Consider the following 11,226-nt stretch of genomic DNA (forward strand, 5'->3'; position numbering starts at 1 on the left):
CAGCTTCTTTTTCTAAAGCGACAATCATAAATACATTTTATGTCCATACAGTTTTTGATGACTTGATCAAGAACAAAATTTGGGAATCTACACTGCAATTCCAAAATTTTGCTTATTGTCACCTCTTCTACTCTTTCAAACATAACCCCCCTGTAGCCTTTGCATTCACCATTGCTACATTTCCATTTGTATATGGGAACAAAACCAAACATATTACAAACTTCAAGCAGAAAGGAGGCCATCTACACCTATTTGAAAACTTTCACCAGTGGGGAATTGTTATAGGTAGACTCTTAATCTGTTAAATAGCACTTACCATCATCATATTCTGCTTGAACGTCCTCCTCATCCCCAATTCAAGCCACTGGTTCTTGCTCAGTTTCAAAAAAGAGCAGATCCACCTTTTCTTGTATGTGAAATATTTCACATATTTCTTAAGTACTGTTATATTTCCTATTAGGCTTGTTTTTATAAGGTAAATATAAAGTTCTTTAACTTTTCCTTATAGGATGTGATTTCCAGACCTATTATCATTTTGACAGCTTCTCCATATTCCTTGTAAAATCTGGTGCCACCCTCTACTCCTATTGCAGACTAATCAGGGCACAGTACACTGGAACAATCTGCAGTGTGGATTCAAAACTTAATATAGACCCATTTTGCATTGGCCTTTAAGGTGCTGCATATCACAGAGCACTCATATTCTCTGGTGGTGTTCTCCCAGCCAGATAGGGAGGAGGGATCAAGTAAGGAATTAGTCTTGAGTCATTATGCAACCACAAGAGATCCAGGACTGACACCCCCACCCCCATGCTCCATCGAATCTTATCTATCTGTACCTGAGGGAAGACAAGCAGTCTGAGGAGATTCCTGTATTATAGGCAGAATACAATATACCAGTAGTACTTAGTTTGAACAATATGTGGATCTGGTCAAATGTGCTGACAGATTGCACATTGATACTCTTAGATCTTTCTTATATACATAGTTTTTAAGGCAGGCCTCCTTTTCCTATGCTTATATATTTCATGGAGGACCTTAGACTGGTCAGAGTGGACTATCAACCTTTGGATATTATTGAATGCTCATGCCTTTTCAATGTCATTTTGAATTGAGATATTGTCTTCCAAGGTATTGCCCCATCTGCTTACCTTGGCTCCATCTGCCAATCTGATAAGCCCCTATTTTGACAAAATAACTCATTAAAGAAATCAACAACTGGAGCTGATCCAAATGATTGCTTATAAGCCTCAAGCTACCATGTTACAGCGAATCACTAGTCACTTGGACCTGAACAGGCTAAGAGCAAGACCCACAAGGTTACATAGATCTTATGAGGTATGTAGATCAAAGATATTTTGAGCATATGTACACACTATGGAAAATCTTAACTAGAGATAAATTTGCTTTAGAACTGTCTATGGAGATTCTCAGTCATCCAAGTATGGTTGTCACAAAGGTGCTTTTCTCAGGAGGCAACTGGACTTTCTTGTCTCTCTTTTGAAGACATTTTGCTTCTCATCCAAGAAGCTTCTTCAGCTCTGACTAGATGGTGGGGAGTGGAAGGATTTATATTGCTTACAGACAGATGGTCATTTGCATTTCTTTAGAGCAGGGGTCTTCAAACTTGGCCCTTTGATGACTTGTGGACTTCAACTCCCAGAATTTCTCAGCCAGCTTGCCTGGCTGAAGAATTCTGGGAGTTGAAGTCCACAAGTCATAGAAGGGCCAAGTTTGAAGACCCCTGCTTTAGAGAGTCCTTGAAACCATTTGGCAGTTCACCTGTGTCGTCAGGGTCACCTGAGTAGTGCAAATGTGTGTGGAGCTTTCTTGGCTGCCATGTGTCCCTTCACTGAATTATGCTAATGCTGAATTTTCTTGCTTCTGGAAAGAAAAAATAATAGGTACTTCAATGATTTCTAAAAGACCTATATGTGAAATGCTTTTTTTTTAAAAAAATAACATTTGGAAACAGGCCTATTTGTATCAGTGCAAAAGTAATTTACTACTTACATGCATTCATTTTAGGTTTGAGTTTTACATAAAAGACTAGGTCTTTTTGACAAAATTACAGCGTACTATAGGAAGTGAAACTTGCTGTATCATTTAGCAGTCCTTATACTAAAGGTGATGTGGAGGCTAGAACAGGTCAGTATCCATCAAACAATTAGAAAAGCAGCTCAGTTACAGAGTTATTAAGTTATTAAGTTCCTGTGTACTTTATTTCATGGCCAGTTTCCACCTTAATAAACTGGCAAAAAGAGAACTCAATGTATACCTAAATAACAAATTGCTCCCATATGAGGCAACTCCAAAATATCTGGGGGTCACCTTAGACAGGACCCTGTCTTTTAAAAAACATATTCAGAATATGGCTGCCAAGGTTAACAGCAGAAACAACATTCTGCAAAAACTATGTGGAACAACTTGGGGAGCTTCAGCTCCAACTCTTCGATGCACAGCCCTTGGGCTTTGCTACTCTGTAGCGGAATACTGCGCACCTGTATGGATAAACAGCTCACATATAAGACTTGTTGATGTTCAACTCAACCATACGATGAGATTAATTACTGGGTGCATAAAATCTACACCTATTCACTGGCTACCAGTTCTTCGCCACATACTTCCCCCGCACTTACGATGACAAGAAGCTCTCATTCGGGAGTATAGTAAGATCCTGCTAAACTCCTCTCTACCCATTCATGCCTATACCTCTGATCTCTTAAGATGTCGATTAAAGTCAAGAAATCCACCATCCTCACAGCGCTTAAGCTGCTGGATGAACATCAGAGCACTATACAAAAGTGGATGGAAGCATAGAGTAGCTATACCTCCCAAGATATTTCGCATATTAATCCTAATAGTATACCTCCAGGATTTAATCTACCCCAACACATATGGGTGACATACAATAGAATTAGAATGACTCATGGGGTGTGTGCTGATTCTCTGTATAAATGGGGAAAGACACCTTCAGCACAATGTGATTGCGGGGCTCCCCGACAGACTATCCAACATATAGTGAGGGAATGCACTAATAGAAGATACCCAGGAGATTTTAAGGACTTCCTCTGCGTAACAACGGCAGCTACTGACTGGATCTCCAAACTCGACATTAAAATCTGAAATGTTATTTCTGTTTTTCTCTTAGGTTTTATAATTACTTCTTTTTTTAAAAAAAATTGTTTTAACTGTTCTAACTTGTAAATATGAAGTGCTTTTAATTCTGTGTGTGACCAGCCATACGCTAAATAAAATAAATTCATGGCCAGTAGGTGGCAGCAAATGACAAGTATCTGAACTTTGCATAGTCTTAAATTGAAAGCAGAAATACTGTATTTATAGGAAAAGAGCTGGAATGGGTAACAGAAGAGATTGTGGATCTAAGACAGGACAGTCCAATAGTCAACGCTAACCAAACCTGGCTTTGAATAATAGAATAGAGGCTAGGTTGTATGGAGTTTAAGATTAAATCAACAAGTTATGGAAAAATGTCTCTGCATCTGTCTGTATATTCAAGAGTGTCATAAGCAAATCTGTATCAGTGTACTTTGTTGCAAAAAGCAAATGTACTATAAAAATAATACAAGACTTATTACTCTGGATCAGATCAAGATCCACAAAGATCTGCAGTCTATTTCAAACAGGATTCAGATGCTTTTGGAAGCTCATAAATTGGATATCCTTTTTTATCTATCTAGAGTAGCATTGGGAAATCTTTTGATCAAGATGAACATTCCCTCAAGCTAAATGAAGCCATATATACCTTTCTTTAATCTTTCTCTCTCCTTGCCACCTATTTGCTTTCTCCTTTTTCTAATAGTCTCTGCCTAAGATCTAAACTGGAACACCTCCCACCCCTGCTTATCACTGGCTTGCAGATTTTCGCATCTATAAAGAAAAGGTAAAGATTCCCCCGCACACGCGTGCTAGTTGTTTCTGACTCTAGGGGCCGGTGCTCATCTCCGTTTCAAAGCCGAAGAGCCAGCGCTTGTCCGAGGACATCTCCGTGGTCATGTGGCCGGCATGACTAGACGCCAAAGGCGCACGGAACGCTGTTACCTTCCCACCGTCGTGGTCCCTATTTTTCTACTTGCATTTTTTATGTGCTTTCGAACTGCTAGGTTGGCAGAAGCTGGGACGAGTAACAGGCGCTCACTCTGCTACGCGGAATTCGGGATTCGACCCGCCAAACTGCCGACCTTCTGATCGACAAGCTCAGCGTCCTAACCCACTGAGCCACCGCGTCCCGATTTTGCATCTATACTCCAATATAATTCTTTTGGTTCTATGGAACTATCATAACTAACATCCAGCAATAGACTTCTTTTTATATTAACTAGATTTATCAAAATAGACTAAGCTGCTCCAGAAAAAAAAACTCCCTGGAACAAAGAAGTGCTCAGCTGAAACAGAATTTCCTATATGAGTATGCAGCATTTCCCCCTTCTCTGTCTATGTCCCTCCTTCATGTTCCTGAAAGTTGATTGACGACCCTTCCTTAAGGCAGGAAAAACTAAAGCAAAAGTGTAAAACAGTTTGCTTTATTTTTTGCTAGCAGTTCCTTAAGTACTACAATAGATCTGGCTTAAGGGTTCAGAAAACAATTTCTCACTCAACTCTAATGGACAGAGATATTGACAAAGGAGCGCCTTGTCAAGTTGACATGGATCTTTCAGAAAGTATCAGCTACCAAAACACAGTCTCCAAATGATCAAACACGCTTGGTCTGAATTTGAGCTTAATCTTGTTTAGGGTTTGTTTACTGAAGGTCTGAAGGCAAATGATATCCTGCCTTCCCATATTTGCCTCTTGAATTGGTGTGACTTATTAATCTTAAAATACTGAAAACAATACAGCTGTGGAAGGAAAAAAAACAGATTTCCTGCCCAGGGTTAGCCCTGTTGCTCTCCTGAAGGCAAAAAGATAATGAAAATGTCCAGTGACTCTTTCAAGATTAATACATTTATAGTGGCAGAGGTTTTTACAGATTGTGTAGGGATACGTGAAGGACTTCCAATTGCCAGCACTCATAATCACACAGGGGTTTAGAAAGAAAGAAACAGATTTAAATGACAATGAAATGTAAAACAGGGCAACCTTTGGCAATTCCAGGTTACCAACTTGAAATAGATATGTGATAGATGATTTTTAAACTCTTTTATTCTTAACCTCCTTTTATTTTCTCTGTACCTGTGTGTGAAAATATGATACTAATTACCATAATAATATAATATAATGTAGTGTAATATAATGTAATGTAATATAATAATATAAATCACACATCTACAGACATATGCAATAACTGAAAATAGCATTTCATGCATTTGACAAAAAGTGAAACATAGCCAGGAGAAATATTTCTTCATGGGTGATGATGACATTGATTTCTCTAAAGTGCTCTCTTTCAGTCCTGACGGTAATAATGTTCATAATATAGAGAGCACTGAGTCTCTTCTAGGGCTTGATCATAAGTCACTCTAATGGCAAGTGACTCTGAGCAGCCTACAACTCCCATATTCAGACTTCAGATTATAAACCGTTAAAATAACAAATAAATAACATATAAACAATTATGATCCTGAAAAGCCATGGAGGGGGAAGAAAAAAAATAAGTGATTAATCAGATATACTCCAATCAATGAGTTTCAAATTTTTTCTTCTGGCTTCTTTTAGTTTCTTTGACCCGATGTTTTAATGGAATTTGCTAAAAGCCAGGAAAGAAGAGACTGTTCATATGTCTGGAGGCAATCTTTACTCAGGTATAGACTAGAAGAAGTCTTTGTGATATAAAAGGCTGAGTGAAGGATGATAGACTGATTCGGACAGAAAAGTGCTGCAGTAACATGAAGGATAAATGACTCTTTCTCATATAGTGCTTCAGAACTTCTACTTTCCTTTATAACAAATAGATGCAAGAAACAAGTTTGTTCTTCCAAGGGCACGATGTACAGTAGAAGAAAGAGTGGGATTGCCATATATTAAAGGACTGACATAGTTGATTTCCAGTGTTGATTGCACGCATGAATAGTGGTGTTAGATCTGGGCAGGAAGAATCCAAGTCTTGGCTGGAGGGTAGGAAGATCAGACACACTGTAAAAGTCAAAGCAGATGAAGAGAGCAGTACAGTAGACACAGTAAGTAAAAGAGAAGTAGGAATCTTCTAATATAAAGTAGCAAACAGGATCAGGGATCGAATCTAATAAGTCCTAGTAGTTGACTCTCTTCTCTGCAAAGGAAACAGAAAGTGTCTTTGTCTGGGTGGGATTGATTTGGCGATAACTTTGCTAGAGAATGAGGGAATGGCAAAGAGGGAACATGTATTTTGTAGTTTGCACATAACTACTGCACAAATGTGCCCTGCCAACATCTTTTCCCATCCCCCTGCCTTATTGATGTTGGTCCATCATTAAGATGGGCTTGTTCTTAGAGTACCCATTTTAAAACAGTATTTTCCTCCTTTTTCCAACATTTTCCAAGGGCATTACCTGAGAATGAATGAAACTTGAAACATGAGCAATAGAAATAGAGCAGGGATTGGTAAAGGTGTTTGCATATTTTGTGCTAGTTTTCTGCAAGAGTGGGTACATAGAACTTCAGTTCAGCAGTTGGAAAAGGCACTGAGTTGCATCACAACTAGGTTATTACAACTTGTTCTATGGAAAGATGTTGATTAATAGGAAGCTATACTTGGTTCAAAAAGCTATACAGATAGTCCTCACACTGTCTGTTTGAAGTGATGATGAACTTCAAAGAAAGCTACTCGAAGTTATGACTGCCACACACACAAACACATATACACCCATGTTCATGGGGTGGCATTTTGGGTGCTTGACAACCAGCTTGCATTTATGAGCAGTTGCAGCATCCTATGGTCATCTGACCACAATTTGTGGTATTTTTTGCCATTTTCCAGCTTGCCTATTGGATATGCTGAATTTGCTTAATGACCATGTGGTCCACTTAAATATTGAATCCCTTAATGTTTAACAACCATTGTAAAAATGGTCATAAAATAAAATCAGTCATAAGGTAAAGGTAAAGTTTCCCCCGCACATGCGTGCTAGTCGTTTCCAACTCTAGGGGCCGGTGCTCATCTCAGTTTCAAAGCCGAAGAGCCAGCGCTTGTCCGAGGACATCTCCGTGGTCATGTGGCCGGCATGACTAGACGCCAAAGGCACACGGAACGCTGTTACCTTCCCACCGTAGTGGTCCCTATTTTTCTACTTGCATTTTTTACGTGCTTTTGAACTGCTAGGTTGGCAGAAGCTGGGACGAGTAACAGGCGCTCACTCTGTTACGCAGCACTCGGGATTCGACCCGCCAAACTGCTGACCTTCTGATCAACAAGCTCAGCGTCCTAACCCATTGAGCCACCGCGTCCCTTAAAATCAGTCATGCAGTGACTTAAATTCTGGGCTCAATTGTGATCATAGGTCAAGGACTATCTGTAGGTTTTTTAACCTGAGCTGCACATAGGAAACACAATTACATTGGCTTCCAGTTTATTTTGGTATAGAAATGGATGTATCAGTGCTGACCTCTAATGCCTTCAATGGTTTGGGACCAAGATAATAAAGATTCTCATATACATCTGCCTTTTGCTGCAATCAAGTATGGAACTCCTCTTCTATGTTGCAGCAACCTTTCATGTGCATGTGGCAGAGAATCGGGGGGGGGAAGGCATTTTCAATAACCATATTTATATCCCAAAATTCCCTTCACAGAAAGACAGATCTCAGTTCTTCGCTAACAACTTTCCAGAAGTTGCAGTAGACCTTCAGTTTCAGAAACATGAGCCTTACTTTTATGTTTTTTTGCAAACTATTCTTTGAGCATTTTAGTCTTTTAAAATAATTGTTGGGGTGTTTCTATGCTGTTTAGTGATTTTTATATTTATGTATTTTTTGATATTGTGAATTGCCTAGAGCATCATATAAGATACAAAAGATATAAATCATTCAGAAAATACTGTCAGCAATACCATAAAACTAGCCAACATTTTATGTAGAAAAGCATGATCAATAGTATTAATCATTCCAATCACTCTTGAGAAGTTGGATGAGCCATTAAAAAGTTTTATTCTGATTTTTAGCCAGATTTCCCTGGGGCTGGGAAAAACAAATTATAACTGATGCAGACAAAAGAGAAGGCAGGAAGGGCTCATTTTGATGAGGAACAATAAAGTCGTCATTGGCAGCAATGCAGAGAAATGAGCAGAGGCTAAATAAAATGCCTTCATTTGTGAGAGGCTAAATAAATGTTGACTAATATCAGCAGGAGTTGTAAGCTCTTTGAATTGTGCCATTTCCTTTTGGTGTGTCTGTCACTTTTGTAATGTCTGGAAAGTTGGTGAGATTCTTTCCATGCCTAATGTACCCCCGGGGCCATGCAAACCCCCTTTGGTTGCCCTCATTTAAATTGAAAAAGAGAAAAGTATCATAATAAAAGTCAGTAATTTTGCAGCAAAAATAAGAATTTCCCACAACCAACCACCACCACTGCAATCAAGTTGTAATCTTCAGCTGAAGACAGCGATTCAGACATGATCCAAGGTGTTTCCTTAATATCCACACTTCTAAAAAAGATGCAGTGATGGCGTGACTATAATTTTGTAAATGCCAAATCTGACACCCCTGGTCAGAATTGGGACCTGAAGAACCAATGTAGTCTGTGCCTCAAGATCAATACAGACAATTGCTTTAAAAAATCATATTGTGTCTCATTGGAGTATTTTATTGTAATGTTATCCTCCGTTATCAGCTTTATTTATATTTTTTATAAATCTGGTGACTACAAAAGCTGGAAATGTCTCAAGTCTTCCAAGTTCAACAGGAGAACTGGGAGCTTCTTTTTATAGAAACCACAAAACACTAGTAGAGTGCATTTTATATATAGACTTGAATGAATTTTGATATGTTGCAATGGGAAAGCTATAGCCTTGCTCCATTTTCTCTTCATCTCTTGCCAAGGACAGGGACTTAACTTTTAATATGGAGATGATGGTGGGGCGAAGTGTTTTAGGTTATTTTCCTACAATTCCTGTATTAGCTTCTGAAAAGTTAAGCTTTTTTATATATAAATGTATATTGCTACTTTTGTTGAGGTGACTAAAAATACACAGCTTTGCTCTCCTTTTAATTGTATTTCCACAACAACCCCACCAATTAGGCTAAGTTGGAAAGATGATGATCCAATTCCCATGATGAACTTCCACAAATGAAGATGGACATGAATTTGACACTTCCTGGTCCTAGTCTAACACTTAACTGCAGCACAATACTGATTATTTATTACAATGGCAAGAAAATCTGATGATTTCCTGCTGGATCCAAGCCAAAAGCATATTTTGTCCAACATACTGGCCTCTCAAGGAAAGCATGATCACAACAATTTTTCCTACTTACGATTTATATCCACTGGAACTAAGACCTATATTGCTTCTGAATGTTCTTTTTATTAGAGAATTTTAAAATGTATAAATAATAAGGAGCAATAATAGTGGGAGGTACCATTTCCAGGAACTTAGATGACTGTATCATAGAATTTGGTGTACATACATACGCACACCAACACACCAACCAGTATGTGCCAATATGGTATAGAGCTAAGATGCTAGTCAGCTAGATGGCTTGGCCTAATCACTTTATCCTAGACAGGAAGTTAAAGAACACATATCTATCTAACTGTGCTGGACCAAGCATGGTAGATTGGTCACAACCTTCAGTGAAGAGGCTTTCAACCTACAGTGGATAGAGACTGGATTATTCTGTATAAAATGATTTCCACAAACTTATCTTAATCTGAATACTAAGAAAGATTTTTTAAAATGTAAAGCTTTCACATACCTTTTATAGCGATCTCCTTACTAAATGTCTCACGTCTTTTCTTAAAGCTGTCTAAGCAGACAGTTTAAGGTGGCAAAATATTGTTGAGAAACATTGTAGCAGACTTGTGAATTCTTCTTTGTCACAACAATGGTAATCAATGAAAGAAGGGTTTGTTGGTTATTGTGTAGCTGTTTTTACTACTATTGCCCCCATAGTCATCATGAAACCCTGTGCTGGTTATGGGAAGTGTTTGAATGATGGATCAGCTCCTAGAACACTTTCCTAGTTTGTGATGGAATGTAGAATGGATTCCGAGAATTGGGAAAGAAGAAACAATAATTAATGGAGGAGTTTCCTGTCCTTGACCTGACCTACCTTGAAGAACTGACCCAATTACACAGAACCTGTTTGTGGTCATGGTGCACTTTTTATATCACAAGTGCAGTAGAACTGAACTGGGATGTTCCTGCCAGTTGTTTACAGTATGTCAGCATCATTTGCTCCTTTTGCCCTTGCTTAGAATATCTCTCTGTGCTGAGCATGATTCAGTGTGGCAAATGAACATTCATACCAAGCAAGAGATAACAAGATTGAGCAGCACTCTGCTCAAATAGCTGCCTCATGTGGCTTTGAAATGTTTTCATTGTACAGTCAGCTCTCATAGTAACTAATTCCAAGAAATACTATAGAGCAGGCATGTCAAACTGTTGGCCCGTGGGCCGGATACATCATGCCAAAACCACGCCCACCCCATTGGCGGCAATGGGGAAAAAGTCCCAATACGTCATGCGACATCACGTGAAGTCATGAGTTTGACATGCCTGCTATAAAGAAATCAAGTTGTCTAAAGTTTCTTCTCTTTCTCTTCAGAAAAAACTTGGCTGTTGACTTCCAATCATTCCTTATTCAGTTAGTAATCAAGCACACATATTACATTTATTGACAAAACAGCATTATATTTAAGGTATTTTTTCCTAGTCCCAGCCATAAAATCCCAAACATTTCTCCTTGGGAAGTAGCACATTTATGTTGCTTGCCTACATCTAACATAAATGCAGCTGTTGTTCTGTACCAGCCTGCTACCGCCCCTGCAGAAAAGGCAGGGACAACCCCTTTATAAGAAGGCAAGAGGCTGGAACTAAGCCTGCCAAATTTATTAACATAAAACAGAGCAAAGAGAGCAAAGAGAGCAAACACGAACCATGAAACAGGAACTATTCAAACGGTTGCCTTCAGCAAACCAGCCCTCCCACGCATTCCCCTTTTAAACAGTTCAGTGCGTGGCTTCTCTCTGCCTCCTTCCGAGGTGCCCCATTGCCTTCCTCTGTTTACTCCTGATTGACTGCCTCCTGCGTCGGGCGTCCTTGAACAGGGCCAGCTGTGGGTCATCTTCATC

At 39.1% G+C, this 11,226-nt stretch overlaps 1 long non-coding RNA gene across 1 annotated transcript; it reads right to left on the reverse strand.

Annotated features, from left to right (window-relative positions):
- Positions 1 to 5,248: 5,248 nt before the first annotated feature.
- On the reverse strand, positions 5,249 to 10,388 carry LOC308666231. Its single transcript, XR_014026063.1, has 2 exons — positions 9,849 to 10,388; positions 5,249 to 6,093 (listed from the first exon to the last, which is right to left on the reverse strand). It is a non-coding gene; the product is annotated as an uncharacterized lncRNA (long non-coding RNA).
- Between the last annotated feature and the right edge of the window lie 838 nt (positions 10,389 to 11,226).

Source organism: Vipera berus (genome assembly GCF_964194415.1).
Source record: "Vipera berus genome assembly, chromosome: 3".
Taxonomy (NCBI): domain Eukaryota; kingdom Metazoa; phylum Chordata; class Lepidosauria; order Squamata; family Viperidae; genus Vipera; species Vipera berus.